The 17,128-nt window shown below is 39.0% G+C and overlaps 1 protein-coding gene across 2 annotated transcripts in view; it reads left to right on the forward strand.

Annotated features, from left to right (window-relative positions):
* Positions 1–17,128, forward strand: part of LOC129777486 (uncharacterized) — a 648,520-nt gene that overhangs the window by 489,500 nt on the left and 141,892 nt on the right. The window lies entirely within an intron of this gene.

A 17,128-nucleotide genomic window follows, 5' to 3' on the forward strand; every position in this document is an offset into this window, starting at 1 on the left:
GATTCATATTTTTTGTTTCGTTTCCTTCCAATCAATCACTGTCTCAGTTGCATGTAAGTCCGTACAAGCAGGAAACATTAGTCTGCAGCGGGATTCCAACACAGCAGAAAGTGAACACAGCGTACAAATGACCTGCTCGTCAACCAATCTGACGGCTTCCTGGGGTATGCTCCCAACGGGATAGGGATGGGATGAAATTTTCAAATTTCAGACGCTACTCATTCAGTGAGGACGGTGTGTGCATGTGAAGTATCCTACATCCTGTGATGACACAATATAAAGCAGCGTACACGAAAGCTCATTTGTTATTTCTGCGTTACGTGCATAATCTTTTCCCCCAGTGCCACAGGGGACGCCAAGGGGGGTGGGACTCGCCAATTGGCGATTCACTGGAACGATAAAACAAGACGGTGGCAATTAAAGTGAATATTTCAACGGGCACACTTACGAACCAGTAAAAAGCTAAATCCAGAAACGGGATTCGCAGCACCCAGCAAATAAAAAATCACACACGGTCTTCGAGAAATTGGGGCCCTTTTTGTCCCGTTTCGGCCGCCACAAACCGAGCAAAACACCACACTAGTTTTCTGTCGATAGCATTAAAAATTCAGACCTCCAGAAAGGAAGCTTATAAAAATATATATACAACCAGAAAAGCGATCCGTGAAGACGGGTACTTTAGCAGCGCGAACGCAAGGATTTTAATGCCACTTACACGTACCATATATTCTTGGTGTGCCCTAGTTTTTCTCCAGCCCAACTTCCGTTCCTTATCCGCACGCTTGTTACAACATCCTTTGACTTCCTGGCTGATGTTTTTTATGTTTTTTTTTTCCTTTCGCAAGATTGTTTTGTATAATTCCTCTCCATTCACACTCCCCAATGAACTCATGTTCGCCTTTTTGGTACGTAAAATGTTCGTATAATAAAGTTGATTTATGTTTAACTTTCAATCGGGAACCGATGCGCGCTATCCAGGATCACTCGTTACGAAACGACTTTCATCGGCGTCATTCACACGTCATGCTCTTATCGGTTTCATTAATGGGAATGGATCAATGGACCTCGAGTACCGAAATAAACACGAATCGAGAAATACCAACATGTATCATTACCATACCGATTTCGATACAACTGCCTTCGATGCATAATTTTGATATAACGTTTCTTTTTTTCCGTCAGCTAGAGCCGTCTTGAATAGCACCAGCACTAGCGTGATTCCAGTTTGTGAATGGATGCTATTGTTGTTTTGATATTCAAATCAGAGAGAGAGAGAGATTTGTTAGCTCTGAATTGGTTACGTGATGTCTAATTCATTAGCGTTTTTTCTATATTAGAGAATGATTCCCCGTTATTATAGACAACAAAATGAAATGGAGAAACCGCATTCAACGCATTTTCCATTCATTAATACAACAATTGCAAATTCTCGAGATTAGATTTAATATGTTTCGGAAAAATTCGGCAATCACAAGGTAATGGAAGAATAACTGAAACATCTAATCAATAATTTTCGATAGTCCTTTGGACACAATAATTTCTTTGTTACTTCTGCCATTCAGGTGTGATTATCAACAATAATTCCGAGATATTATCCTGCAATTGGCCATTCAATCTCTCTATCTACAATCTTGACCGGCATCATCGATATCCATCGATTGGTATTCCGAAGTGTACAGATTATACAACATCGGACCCAAAATTCCCCGATGTGGAACACCAACGACTGAGTCAGCGTACCGGCACCGAAGGCCAGCAATATTCCTCACTAGAGATAGTTACCTTCGCCTGTGAAGAAATTGAACCTGTGAAGCTAGAATATAGAATCGCTATACATTATCAAAGGTTTCTCTATGTCCGTCAAAGCCATTACCGTTTTAGATAGGTTTATAGACCTCTTGGCTAGATTGGTTATCCCTATGAGTATTTTCCCTACCCGGCTCGAGGCTTGGCACCGTTTTCGATAGTTACCAAGCGGAGTTGAAATACCCAAGGGATAAAAAAATAAATACCCAAGATAAGAGAGGAGAAATATCCTAGAACACAACAGGAGAGCATTTGATCTCAGACCGTGTTTCTTCAGTACAATGTTGAAATGGCCATAGAAATCAGAAGTCTTCACGTTGCGGGTGTTTTCAAGAACCTTTTCTATTTCATTTGCAATAACTTTCGTATCCTCAGGATGCTCGAGTATTACAGTAGCAAGTTGTGAGATACACTGCACGACCATTTCTGATCTTCACTCCACGACAGTATCATCATTGTTAGAGTGATCATCTCCCTTCCCAATACTTCAAACTATGGACATATGAACCCACGTGCTTCGGTATTTCGTTCATGTTAAAAATGTTTGGGCATATGCTAGAGGTGACATTGCGTACCGGAGCCGATGAAAGTTTTGCCTCCGATAACCATGACCTGACAGGAACTAAGATGTGAGTTTACGCGTCATCTTCCCCTCTCTGCCATATCCCATCTCTGCTGTCATTTGGGCAGAAATCTGGCCATCCAGTTGATGGTCCTTGTCGCCTTCTTATAGGCACGTGGTGATTGAAGTTTAGACAATCGTAGATCGCTCCCCGATACTTCTTCGCGCCTCGAAACAATAATATCTTCTCCGATAGAGACTTCTGCCCGCAGTACTACTTGCCAACGATTTTCACAACTTTTGGGTAGCTTTAGAACACCGTAATCCACGATATCCCAGAACGTCGAACCCAGATGGAAACTTGTAGAACTCCAACCGAGATGTTCTTCATTTTGTGTCTCCTGACTGTGGTGTATACCAGGATCCGATTCTGAAAATAGCTCCCTCGAATCCTGAGTCAGCGATCTTCACTCGATGATGGCCTCTCAGCGGAACTATTGGTCTATCATAATCACTACGAAATACCGATCACCTTCTGTATTTGAGACTTCTGGGCTTCTCGATTACTATCCGAACAGCGTCCATCTTAGACTTTCCTTTTCCGGAACCCCGACTCTCAACCCGTGACTATCTTCCGTACATATCGTCAGCCTGTTGAGAATGATTCATTTAGTATGTCAACTGAAAATATTAGATGCCCAGGAAACTTCCCTGGTTTCAGAAATAGTGCCAATTTCTGGAATTTTCATTTCACCGGAAAGTAAACGTCGGTCAGGCGTTTCTGCAACCTGAACAAGTCTGAGAAAGCTGGGAACCCCGCTTTCAAGTCCACGTTACAAATTCCATAGTGACCGTCCCATCGCAGCTTCAATGAGTCCTTCGTTGACGATTTGTGTCCTTCAGCATATTCCTACAGTGCAAGTGTGTCGTCCTGCGGAAAGAGCTATTCCACGATGACCCTTAGTGATTCGCCATTGACGTTGCCCCAAGGGTTTGCATCAGCTTATCGGTACAGCTATCGATTGCAGTTTGATTTGCTCATACGTATCTTCCGTTTCAAGACCCTGGGCACTCGAAACAACGCCCGGCGTTCAGACCAAGGGTTCTATCGTCTATGCGCGGTGCCGAAAATATCCCAGTCATCAGCCTTTGTCTTCCACTTCCTCTCACAGTTTCTTGTTCCTCATACCAGCGCAGAATTCCGTTGAGCAACACTATACAGAATTCCCTGGTCGCTGTGGGCAGTCTTTCGAAAAACACTTACACTTGTGTACGCAATGTTCAATTTCCATATGTTAGTTGTACACGAACATGCTTTTTGCTAGGGTTCAATGTTCATTATTTCATTTAACGTGTTTGCGTTAAATGATGCACAAACATAAACAAGTAGAGATGGCACGCGTTTCTCACATCATAAAGAAACACGATGTTAGGATAGTTCGAGGTGTTTTTCTGTGAGGCAGGGACCACTATTTCGGACATCTTTTTAACTCCAAAGCGACGGGCAATCCAGTTAGGGTTTTGTATTGTGAATGTAAAATAGCGAAGATGGACTGTCGTCTAAGATAGAGGATCCATATCCTGGTTTTAATGTTTGGCATTTCACCGAAAATACGACTTTTCTGCTTCAGGTGGCCACTGGTTTAGAAATTCCAGACGGATGATGCTATCCAAACCCGGGAGGCGTATCCGATGAAGGTGATTCTCACATCTGTTGCTGACCAGGCTTGGCACTGGTCTCGACCATTTTTAACAAAGTTGTGACAGTGTAACAAAGTTTCAAATCAATATGTAGTTTCTTCTTCTTCTTATGTTGTTATATTGTTTTGATTGATTCTTTTTGGTAGCTTTCATTCAAATACGACTATACGTTGTCAGTCTGCTCATTTGTAAACATTAAGGTACTGATTTGAGCAGATATTACAATATGGTTTCAAATGTCAATTGCAAGTTCCTTGGCCAAAATTTGGGCAACGCATACACTGCGACGATCCAAATTTTTCCCAGAGATTCATAACTGGTGACGAAACATGAGTTTATAGTTATGACGAGGAAATCAAACCTTAATTATCCCAATGGAAGCTGCTGAAATGATATAGGCTAAAATCGTACACGTACAAGCAAAGTAGCTGTCAACAATTAACCGAACATTCAAAATGTCGACAAACAATCGAAGCTTCATTTGGTTATGATTCTCCTGCGACGTCCGACGAGACTTCCACATGTCCTCAAATCCACTCTTCTTCCTCATTTACCTCCCATTTGTTTTGATTTTAGAAGTGACTCCATGAATACCCACGATTTCATGGTCCTTTTGATGCTGTACACTTTTAGAAAAGGTCCGCTGAAATTAGGTATTCACTTGAACACCTGCGTCACTACAGTCGGTGGTTCAAAGTCTTCATCGCGAGACGCAGTTCTAAAGAATGATGCAACAATATTTTTCAGTCCAAGGTTGTACACTAGACCATAATGTCAGGCAATAGCTTTTTAAACCAAGTCGGAGGAATTGATTGTATATCAATGTTTCATGTTTTTCGAGCAGTTCGTCAGCTGTGATATCTTGTTCAACTGTTGACTTCGATTAAAGAGGAGATTAAAAATGACCAGTAATAGAGGGGTGAGCGGTGGACTAGGTCTAGTTTTGTTTCTCAGAATTTTGACCAGTTTCGAAAATGGAAGATCACACTCTGAAGGAGACTGGAGCAAGCTGGATAAGTTACTATTACGAAGCTCCGAGAGTCTGGTTTGCATTATTTTGGAGCAATTATTTGAATTTGATTAAAGAACCCGATGGCCAGCCCTTTGATACTGCCTCCGGTAGATGTCAAGAGATTTAACCTTCTACCGCCCAAGTTTTTTATTTATCTAAAAAAAACCTACTCCACTTTTATCTCGAATTTCCGATTTTCAACATAAAATACTCCTAGCAGAAAGCTGCCAGCATAAAAACAATGTGTATGTGTGATAGATGAAAATATTCAAAAGACGTTCTATTGGAGGTGAACATTGAAAATAATGTCCGAATAATTTGAAAAGAGAATCCGCGAAGCCCGTCTAAAGACGAGCTTGGGCTGTAGAGGGTTAATGCAATGTTTGGCAGTAAGATCAATGTTCAAAGTGCCGAGGAATAAGGCATGCATATGCATATGTATGAGCCAGTTCAATTGCTAGTTCGACCTTCTCCAGCGATCGGTCATTGTCTACAGTCATACCAGAAACTCGTTTGAAGTCAATGCTTTCAACCAAGCACCTTGAATATTTGCTCACGCCGGAATCGATCTCTAAGGACTTTCAGGAAACATCAGAGCTCAATTCTCGTGAAACCTTCGGTTGAGAGATGTTGCTTTCCCGGATCGCGACAGACGAGTTAGAAAGCCAGACCTCAATATATTGTAATAACCCTCTTGAGGATCCTTTCCCAGGATGAGCCCGTTTCGGTTCCGTCTGCTGTTACCCCAAACCCGTGTTTAGCGCTAGGTATACAGTCGATAATGTAACTCGTCTGGTGCCGTGTCAGGTTAATGATGTCGTCTCGATAATCATTTGCTAAACCTGCCTAGGACAGTAGGCAGATAGATTATTAGTCACAATTGCAGAGGAAGACTAACGAATATTGCTAGCGATTTCTCTCAGTATATCAATAGTTACAGCTGTTTCTATCGATTGCTCGACTAATATTTCCGGAGAGGTGTGATCAAAAATTGTTATCATGAATTCAATTAAGTCTACTCAGTACTTATGCTTTCATTTAAAACACACACCTCAATAAGATCATAGGTTTACAAATAAAATAACATAGTATAGGCAAAGTTACACTCTATCTTCAGCCATTCCATGCCAAACCGATATAGTAAACGGTGTTCGGATCAAAAAGTGGTAAAACTAAATTGCGTGTAAATCGATTATTTGTTTATCAAAAAAATCAAAGTATCTTTCTTTTTGAAGTTCAATATGTATAAAAGACGGAAAAAAATATGCAGGTAAGATTCCGGTCGACCTAGTCCAAATTGGCGAGCCTTTCGCTTGACGCCTGCCATCAGATTTTGTACAGTCACCTTATCCACTTTCTTCGCCGCAGAACGCCAGTTTGCTTTGAACTGCTTCTCGCTGCTAACAGTTTTTTGGGTCTTCTTAAGGTTCTGCTTAACTATCGCCCAATATTTTTCGATTGGGCGAAGTTCTGGTGTGTTGGGAGGGTTCTTATCCTTGGGCACAACCTGCATCTTGTTAGCGGCATACCACTCCATGGCCTTTTTTCCATAATGGCAGGATACCAAATCCGGCCAAAACAGCACAGACAAGTCATGTTTCTTCAGGAAAGGCAGCAAACGCTTTTTAAGACACTCTTTCACGTAAATTTCCTGATTGACGGTCCCGGTTGCAACGAAATTGTCGCTTTTCAAGCCACAGGTACAGATAGCTTGACAAACGAGATATTTCTTGGCAAACTTTGATAGTTTAATATGCTTGAAAATGTCTGCCACCTTTCCCCTTTGCTGTATAATACTCTTGTCCAGGAAGCTGTCTGAAGTCTGCTTTGACTTAGGTTTCGTCGTCCATTACCACGCAATCAAACTTTGTCAACAATGTCGTATACAGCTTCCGAGATCTTGTTTTTGCCGCAAGGTTTTGATTAGCGATTTGGAGTCACTACCTTCTTATAAGTCGATAGTCCGGATCGTTTTTTTGCTTCATGCACGGTTGTAGACGATATTCCCAACTTATTTGCGACATCTCGAACGGAGAGGTTGGGGTTGCGCTTGAAAGCGCTAGCCACTCTTCTGTTCGTCACTGCGGCTCCCGGCTTTCGATTTCCCCCAGATCCAGGCTTTCTAGTTGTCGACAAACGTTCCCCGCACACTTTTATTACTTTGGTGACGGTTGATTTGGCCACACTCAACGATTTTGCTATTTCTGTGTGCGTGTAGTTTGGATTCTCACGACGCATGTACAAAATTATGATTCGTCGCTCCTCTTGCTTTGACGCCATTTTGATGACTAAAGATCTAATGTCAAAATCCAATTAGAGGCATCATTCTACACACACATACACACCTACAAAATGAGGGATGATCAGGTTTTTTATATGAATGATTAGAAAAAAAACGGCGAATTTAAGTTGACCACTTTTTGATCCGAACACCCTTTAGTTCACAAATTTCCTTCAAAATTGGTAGTTTTGTTTCTTATCGCAAAATACTTGACCCGTATTTTTTATGTTTTCGTTAGGGTGACCATTTCGATTTTAGGGTGGTCCGAAAAATAATGTTTTACCCATTTAATAAAATCATTTTTCAAAAATTCATAACTAAGTCGATTTGGATGATTTTCATATCACATTAAAGTAGATTAGCTATTCTGTTTTGGAAAAATATCACACCTGCAAAAGTTTTGGATTTTTTTCCGTAATTATTGATTGTATAAATTTTTTATAGTTTACATGACTTCAGGACCAAGGCACCATATTTTTTCTATATTTTTTCTTGAAAACTGAGGATTTTTCACATAAAATATCCTAAAATCATGGATGTGTTCTTTTTCTTTTTTATGCTATGATTTTTCAAAGTATTCCTAAAAATTCATAACTTTTGAACCACTCGGACGATTCAGATGATTGACATATCAAAATAAAGCCAATTTGCTAGTCATTTTTAGTCATTGGCTTTAATTTGATATGTCGATTGTCTGAATCAGTTCTGTAGTTCAAAAGCTACGAATTTTTGGAAAACGTCATTTTTGGAAATAGGGGAAAAATGATTTTTTGACCATCAATTAACTTTGAAAAATCATAATTCAAAAACGAAAAAAAACGCCTATGTGATTTTTGGGTATGTTAGCTTTCAAGAAAAAATATAAAAATATATGGCGACCATGAAAACTAGAAAAAACCAATACAATCAATAATCACGAAAACAAAATTCAAATATTTTTGGGAGTTTAGAATTTTTTCCATACCAGCTAACCGGCTTTAATTTCATATGTCAATCATCTGAATCGGTTTAGTAGTTCAAAAGATATGAATTTTTGGAAAAAGTCATTTTTGGGAAAAGGGGGAAAGAATATCGGTTTAGCATGGAATGGCTATCGGTTTGGCATGGAATGGCTGTATTACCATATATCATTCCCTAGGAAGCTCAAAGAATGACACACTCATTCTAATCTTAACGAGACCTTTCGACGTACGATTTATTTTTGGTCACGCTTCAGTTTACATCCTCTCATGGATAAATCGTCACTCAAAAATGAGCATATTGCGTTTCAAGTGGCAGCTTAATCACGCTGGCTCACTACATTACTGCTCTCTTGTCACTCTCAATAAAAAAAATATCTCCTCTCCTTCGTATACGCTTCTCTCGCTTCGCGTTCATTCGTTTCATTCTTCACACTGAAATGAAGTTTTCAATCGAATCGAAATATCAATTTATGAGAGCAGCTGTACAGGGTGCATGACGAATGTTATGTATATATTTCGTTACATATGAGAATTGTAGATTATTTCATTCATAAAAATCGCTTCCCTTTTCGATGACTGTAGATGGACGCTTCTGGAAACTGCCGCATGCACGACTTACCATGTTTCGATCCATAGATGTCATCACCTCCAGGATCTTAGCTTTCAGCGACCTAAGTGTGGGGTGAGGCGTTCTATTGGTATCCCTCTCGACGACGCTCCACACAAAATAATCCAAATGATTGATTGCTAGGGGACCAAATTTCCCTCTCCCAAAACTCCGGAACATTTTCAGCAAGCCATTTCTGGGTTTTCTTGGCATTATGAGCAGGTGCTCCGTCTTGTTGAAAGATGAAATGACGGCCAGCAGAAACCTTGTTCATCCACGGGACAACAACATCCTGCAGAACCTTCAAGTATACATCGGCTGTACTCTTTAGTCCTTGATCAAAGAAATACAGGGGCGTTACATCCTCCTCGCTGGAAACTACGCCCAGAACCCTCACATGGGTCGGAAACTTCGTTGAGATGACGATAGGAACCTGACTACGATCTGGTGCAAGCCACCTGTCATTCTTTCGATTCACCTTTTGATCCTGATAGTAGTTTTTTTACATCAGAGGAAAAAGATCACAGGTTTATGATGATGAGAATGCTTCAACCGGCTCAGACGTTTTTTAGCTTTCTCCAATCGTCGTGATTTGGTCGCAGCGTTCATGAATTGCCCTCTGCGTAGCGCAGCCGACTTATAGCCAAGGTTTTAGGCCATTACTTGCCGGATTGAGAAGTCCGAACACCCGATATCCCGAGCCATAAACCTCATTGATGTGGATTTTTTTAAATCATTTTTTCTACTTTTTATACCCTCCTTTGCTCGGCTCGGCTCGGTCGGCACTTGTATCTCTTCCTGTTAGGTGCGTATGATAGTGTATTACTTTCCCAAGCCTTCTTTATATAATAAACTGTTCTTTCCGACACTTTTACCGTCCGAACTATCTCCTTTACGCTTGCTCCGACGCGCAATGAAACGATTACTCTCTTGTTTCAACATTTTTACGCTGACGCAACACTGTTTGTTTACATCTGACACTTAACAGTATAAGCTATCCAGTGCTGCCAGATATATCTGGCATTTGAATTTTGAAATTTAAAACAAAAATTCGTCACGCACCCTGTATATCCACTGAAACTAATGAAAACAGTAAGGTGATAGATTGTGCAGAAGGCCGGCACGAGTGATTAGTTGCTACCGCCGGTGTTGTAGTGGTAAGCATGACTGCTATGACGTTCTATATCTCTTTAAATTCCATTTTTCTTGGAAAACGTTCCGGCACAATCTATCTTCTGCATACGAAATGGAATTATTTGTCGATGACATTGAATCTATCTAATTTGAGCAGTTTCAATTATCAAATGAAAGCTTCTGTTTTCCAAATTAAAAGGATAAGACCGCTGGAATGAGCGGAATAAAACAATCGATGTTTCAGTATGCGTTGAAAATATATGTACCAATTTAATATCAGCCCGATAGACTGAGATGAATCAACTGACAATAAGCGGACTGGAGGGAAAGAAACAAGTAATAAAACCATTTTCATTTCTTAGTTTCGAGAATGACAAATCTAATGTAAGTCCCTGGGGCCCTCTTTAACATTCCAACAGACCTGATGATTGCAATGATCGAAAAATTTGCTAATATGGTTAATTTTTTTCCCAGTTTTAGAATGGAAATAGCAGGAAGAACGTGTTCCAGTTAATATAGAGTGAAATTATGTTCAAAATGTAATGTGTCATGCGATGAAGTTCCCAAAACACTACTGAATATGAAACCAATCCAGTCCCAATGATTATTTCCGTCTATCGGAATGATTCCCTTGAACCCATTTTTGCAACATTTTAAACTAAAAATTGTTTTTCGTCTAGCCCGGCTTGTAGTTCCACAAATCAAGACACTTTTTATGCTCTTTCCCAATATTTACCAAAAACGGCACTCATCCATCGTGGGGTTTAGCAGAGCCGATAAAATCAGTGTCGTTCTCATCAATCCTTTCCTTCTTCACGTTCAAAGGCAATCTCGTAAATTCTATTGACCTTTGCCCTATGCTCGAATACATTATGGCGGTCGGTCGTTATTCCGTTCTGATTTCACACATCCTTCTGGCGGAACGAACCAATTTTCACTGAATGTTTCCCTTCTCGTCAACCGATGTGGCTATCGAATATTTTGCCTCGTCATTAATCGTCCATTTTGGGTACAGAAAGTGGCATAGCGGCGGCGGTCGGTAATGTTTCCACTTTGAAACTGCTTAGCTCTGCTCGGCAGTACCCACTGGCAAGGTGAAGTTGATTATGTAGCAACTATTATTCGGTCATAAACTTTTGCTAGACTATTTGGACTGTCCTAGGTCATGCCTAAATTGATATGGAACGCGTTAAGGGGCATGATGAAATTGTTGACAATTGTGTCATTATCGATTGATGGTACCCAAAACACACAGAAACTTTTGGGAGGGAATCGAGCGATCCTGAGCCGTAAAAAAGCGATTTGATTGAAACATAAATCAACTACAGGAAGAAATCTCATTATTTTATGATTTACGACATTTCATTCTCATGTACATAAATCCATTTTATTCCGTTGTGGAAGCTCCCAACTAGTTCCATCCTTCCTATCCATTTGCACCTCACGGAATCACTCGTCAACTAAATGCTAAAATTAGTGTAGAACCAAAAGCAACGACTAAATTCAACTCAATTAATCGCCAATTTTTCATTCTTTTTTTCTTTCTTCTCCTTTAACTTCCTGCGCCTTTTTCATCTCGATTACAGCCAAACTATATAATAGACAATGTAATTCTACTGCAACAACCTCACAACTACACACTTTTTTACAGTTACTTTTAAATCTATATATAGAAATATATCCACACCAATCTTTGCAAAGAAGCGATAGATCTAGTTAAGCTTACATTCAAACAAAAACAAAAACTCCACAAAAAAAAACAACAGAGAACAAACAAAAAAAAAACAACTATTGTCAGCCACAGTAAAAGCAAATTTCCCCCCACACAAAAGCTTTAGTTGAATTTCACTGCCATGAAAGCTGCAGGAGACCTCTCTAGTGCTAGTGTAAGATCCTACCAGCAGAAAAAGACAGAGTGAGAGCAAGGAACGGGGGAAGAGTGTACACACCAGCATAGTAAAACAGCAAGCAACTGTTGATTCTCACACCATATAGACAAACACTCAGAAACCGAAGAGCAGAGGACGAGGGTGTACAGAATTTAAATATTCCATTTTGTTTGCTGCTACTCTGCACCGTGTGAAATTGCAAATGAAAGTTAAAGCGTTCGCTGTGAATAGTAAAGAGCTCTAACCATGCTTCACTAGTTTTTTCGCAAGGATTCAACACCTATTAGCGTCTAGAACAGTCGAGATAACCAAAAACCTATTAAGTACTATCACACTTATCTTCCGCTTCCGAGTTTCGAAAATTCAGGTTAGATAATTGAATTGTAAACTAAATGTCCGTAACTTAACATGTGATGAAACTATGTGCTTGAAAATGTACGCTGTCCTTTTTATGTTTTTTGTTCAACCCCCCTTCTCCCGTCATAACACGCCTGCCTTTGCAGATCATCGCGACTCGTCTTGTGTTTGAATTTTCCACACTGCCCCAACACAAATCACGCCCTGATCGGTTGCGTTGGGGAGACTCCGATGACACAACCGCTCTGCGTCTGCACCGAGACTGCAGGCGTAGACAAATCGAAACGCACCCACCAACCATTCCGGTTGTTCTGGTATCTCCTCTTTCGTTCACACGCCTATGATCGTGACAACAGATCGTCCAAACAGCATCCATTCAAAACCCCCCATTCCCTATTTTCGTCCTGCTGCTGCTGCTGCTGCTACTATTGTTGCCATACCCCCATCACATTCCATCGTTTCACACCCACACCCAGAGTAGTCAGAGGCATGCGAAGAGAGTGCTTGGAAGCTGATGTTGGATGTTCGAAATGAATCCAATGATTATTGAAATTGGAGCAAATTCCTTCAAGTATCATTGCATTGCCTGGACTGAGCAATTTTTCTATTCTTCTTTTGGGGCTTCATTCCAATATATTTTATTGGAAATCACAACAAGATGCGACCTTTGTGGAATACAAGAAAGAAGCATTTTTTTGTAAGACAACTTCCTTCCTACGAATAGAAAATAGAAAACGCATTCTAGAGATTCTATAGGATTAGAACAAAAATTTTGACCATTCAATTATCAACTATCTAGAAAACGTGTACACGACAATACTTTTTATTCAGAATATATCTTTCAATTTAAATGGTCAATCTAATAACCATTGCGATTGTAAGAGATGCATCCAGATGTGTTTCGAGAAAAAAAACTTGTTAATCATCTCTTATTTTGTTTTGTAATTTTGAAACTAAATTATACATTATTCGGGTCCCTTCAAAATGTGTTTCCATTCGGACCCAAACATGTTTAGTTCATTGATGAGCGGTTGGATTAACAAAAAATAATCATTGATTAATCTGAGCTATCTTGTGGATGCGCTTCTATCAGATCGAATAATTCTCCACAAGATTCAGATTCTTCTAAAGATTATTCCAGATTATTCCAGTAGGGAAGTAAAAAGTATCCCCAAACCAAATCACCAGCACTATGGAAAATATTGTATAGGGTACTAAATAAGAAATTTTGACCATTTTCCGTGACCCCTATTTGGATCACCTTTTGATCTATGGTGAAAAACGTACCTTTAATTTGTTACACGCCGTTCTCAATAGCTCCGAGATAAAATTTTGAAAAAAAATAATCGAAAATGGAAGTACTAAATAAAATTTTGAAGTATTGTTTTTTTTGTTTTGGATTTGGAGATTTCGTATTACTCTAATTCGCTTTAGTATTATATAGGGTACCAAATTTGAAAAAAGACATTTTTTCAATTTTTTTCGTTATTTCGAAATTTAAATTTTTCATACGAGATTAGATCATTTTACAAATAGATCAGATGTTGATATGTATAGTCTTATAAATTTAAATCCACGAATACAATAAAATAATCGATTTCATGAAAATATTTTTTTTTCGTTCCGCGCAAAACAGTTGAATTCTGAAAACAAATCTCAGATATCTTGAAAAGGCGTAGGAACACATATAATTACGAATTAAAGCAGTACTGAATCTCTACATAAATTTCAATATTTCGAGATTTTTTAGTACTTACATTTTTAGTGAAGAAAATTTGACAATATTCCTCGATACATGCAGTCCTCGAAACATTAAAAAATCATAAATATAAAAAACACGTATGAACACATTTTGAAGCAGTTTTAAGAATTACCAAAAAATTGTACCGCACAACGCACTGAAACTCCGAAAACAAAAATCACACATCAAAAACACGTACATTTAAATGAAAACTATGTTCTAATGAATCTAAAAATTATTAGGCGTATAAATATGGATGAACGGATTGTTTATAGAAAAAGGCATTCGGTGGAAACATAAAACTTATTACAACCTACAGATTTTTCGTCAAAAACTGAAATGTAGGAAATTAAAATTTTCTTTGAAAAATAATAAACAAATTCAAAAGTTTTTCTCCAATTGTTTTGTATCGTTGTATTGTACGGAACACGAATCATTCATTAATAGTTCTATTAGCTCATTAATAATTCTCGTTCAGACCGGACTTCGTCGTCACAAGGGACCGCCGCGTAACTCGGTAAGAGCATTCCTCCTTCATAACAGCAGTGTTACCGCTTGTTTTCGCTTTTTTCACGGGCGAAACTTGTGGCTATGCTAGAAATTATCGTTTATTAATACAATGAATAATGAGAAAATACTGTAAATATCTCTTCAGCCTAAAACTGCAGTTTTAATTTTGTAAACAATCCACGCCTAACAACGCATAAACCAATAATAGTGTGTGCATATGGTAAAAAAAGCTGACGAAAAAATACACAAATACTCTCACAAAGTTAATGCGACGCACACTTTCCATCCAGTCATATCAGCGGCTTCGGAACCGCACCACAGTCGAATCGCTGTGTATGGTTTCTCTCATTCACATTCCATTTTCTGGCTCCCGCGGCGGCTTGTCATTACGAAAACCGCGGGAGAAAAACGCCCAATGTGTTTTATATAGAACTTCTTAGTGTTCTTGTTGCCAATCAATGCAGTTGGATGGGCCTTTCGACGGTCCGCACGCTCAATATCTTTGTCTTAGTTTTGCTTTCGATAGTCAAACAATCAGAAAATATTTTCAGTACACTTCGAATTATTTATTTGGGTAACGCATGTGTTTTTTGAAATCAATTCTTGCAATTAGTTTGTGTTTTTGGAGATAATTTACCAAGGGAATGTATATTCGTGTCTAAAACCTTAGGTTATAATTTTCTGTACAATTTAGATTATTTAAGGAAATCTATAAGAAAGTTTTGTCGCTTTGTCACTATTTTCTCGGAAAACCGCTCGAAGACTCGAAGAGTCAAAACTGAGTTTTATTCGAACATCTCGGCTTTTCCTGCTAATCTTGATGACTCTGCAGCAGCATTCACACTCAGGTGGATTTGATCATTTCCCCAGGTAGATACTAGATATTAGAGTATATTTTTGAGATATTCTCAGATTATGTCAGATCCCACGAGTACAAATATTTTCCACGGCTAAACACTACACAATGTGTTATGTACACTAGAGGAACTAATGTGACTAAGGTGGCCTCAATTACACGATATGTCACGTGACGATTATCAAATTTTAGTCAGCATCGAAATTTCCCAGTTGTGTTTCGCAGGTGTTTTCGAAATATATATATATATATATATATATATATATATATATATATATATATATATATATATATATATATATATATATATATATATATATATATATATATATTTATATATTTTATATATATATATATATATTTTGGACGACCATGGAAGACGATTTATGAAACATAAAAAATATATGAAATTAAATTACGAATATAAAATAAATTGCAGAAAACAAATATTCTTCTCTCGAAAACCTTGTTCAGATAGAACAAGTTTGTAATTTGTTAAGTGAAATGTGCAACATAACAAAATGTTTCAAAATGTTTTCCTGTCTGTTGACACCACTTCGCCACCTGAACAGAAATGTTAGTCTGTCAGTCCCCGTAGACTGACGTCGCACTTAATATGTTGAATCGCAAACGTTCTTACTTCCTCAAACGCAAAAATTGCTTAACATAATCACTCTGTATAAGATTGGTCAATAGAAACAAACAATTCCGTGTATGGTAAAGTTCCTTCCAGGAAGCCGATTAGGGAGTCGGCTGCTACGCACGGTTCAGAACCACACTTTGTGAATCCAACCAACATTTGCCGATGGCCTCCAAGCCATTTGCATGCCTCTCTACTCTGTCCCACTGTACCTGTAAACTCATCAAAGCAAATATCATCATAACAACAAACCAAAATACCAAACTCCACCGCAATCCGCCGCGAACAACTCATTGATTCGCCTGTGAAGCCACACCGCATCATCCCGATTCCGTTTCGCCACGCTACACCCGCTACAACTGTGTGAATATGTATGTGTGTATGATACGTTTCCGGAATGATTGTCATACTGCTCAGAAACAAAGCCGCAAAGCCAACTTTTGCCTATCGCTTCAGCCAGATCCCACCGTCTGCCTGACTGCCTGACTGCCTGCCCGCCTCTAACTTGTAGAAGTTGTCTATCGCAGCTATCACCCGTAGAACTTAGTGGAGCGCCTTAGTGTGTAGGCACGTATGTGCATGTGTGCATGTTTCTTTGTTTGCATAAACAGTAGCATACTTTAATCGTTTCCGTTTCCGCAAGCACCGCAACAATCACGCCGCAGACAGAACAGGAAAAAGAATAAGCCAACCGAATGCAAACCGATGTATTCCTATCCTATGTGCTGTATTACCACCTAGCTCTCAGCTTGCCGTTCGTTCAGTACCTACCTCCAAGCCCTACGCTATTTACCGTGTATTTCAACCCCCTTTGTGTAGATAAAGAGTTAAAATGGCTGCACTGCTTTCCGCTGCTCGATCAATCTCTATTTGAACTCTTCGAAACAATGTTTGAATGACTCTGTCTAATCGCGCTATGGTTAGCTGCAAATTTCGTCTATCTATTCTGCGTGCTTTTAATCTGCAAACTAAGTGATAAAATTTCAGCTGAATTCATACTATCCACGAAACATTAATAAATGCAAGTAATTAATACAATCAATAATCAATTAATCTACCTTATACTTCTA

This window comes from Toxorhynchites rutilus, chromosome 3 (genome assembly GCF_029784135.1).
Source record: "Toxorhynchites rutilus septentrionalis strain SRP chromosome 3, ASM2978413v1, whole genome shotgun sequence".
Taxonomy (NCBI): Eukaryota; Metazoa; Arthropoda; class Insecta; order Diptera; family Culicidae; genus Toxorhynchites; species Toxorhynchites rutilus.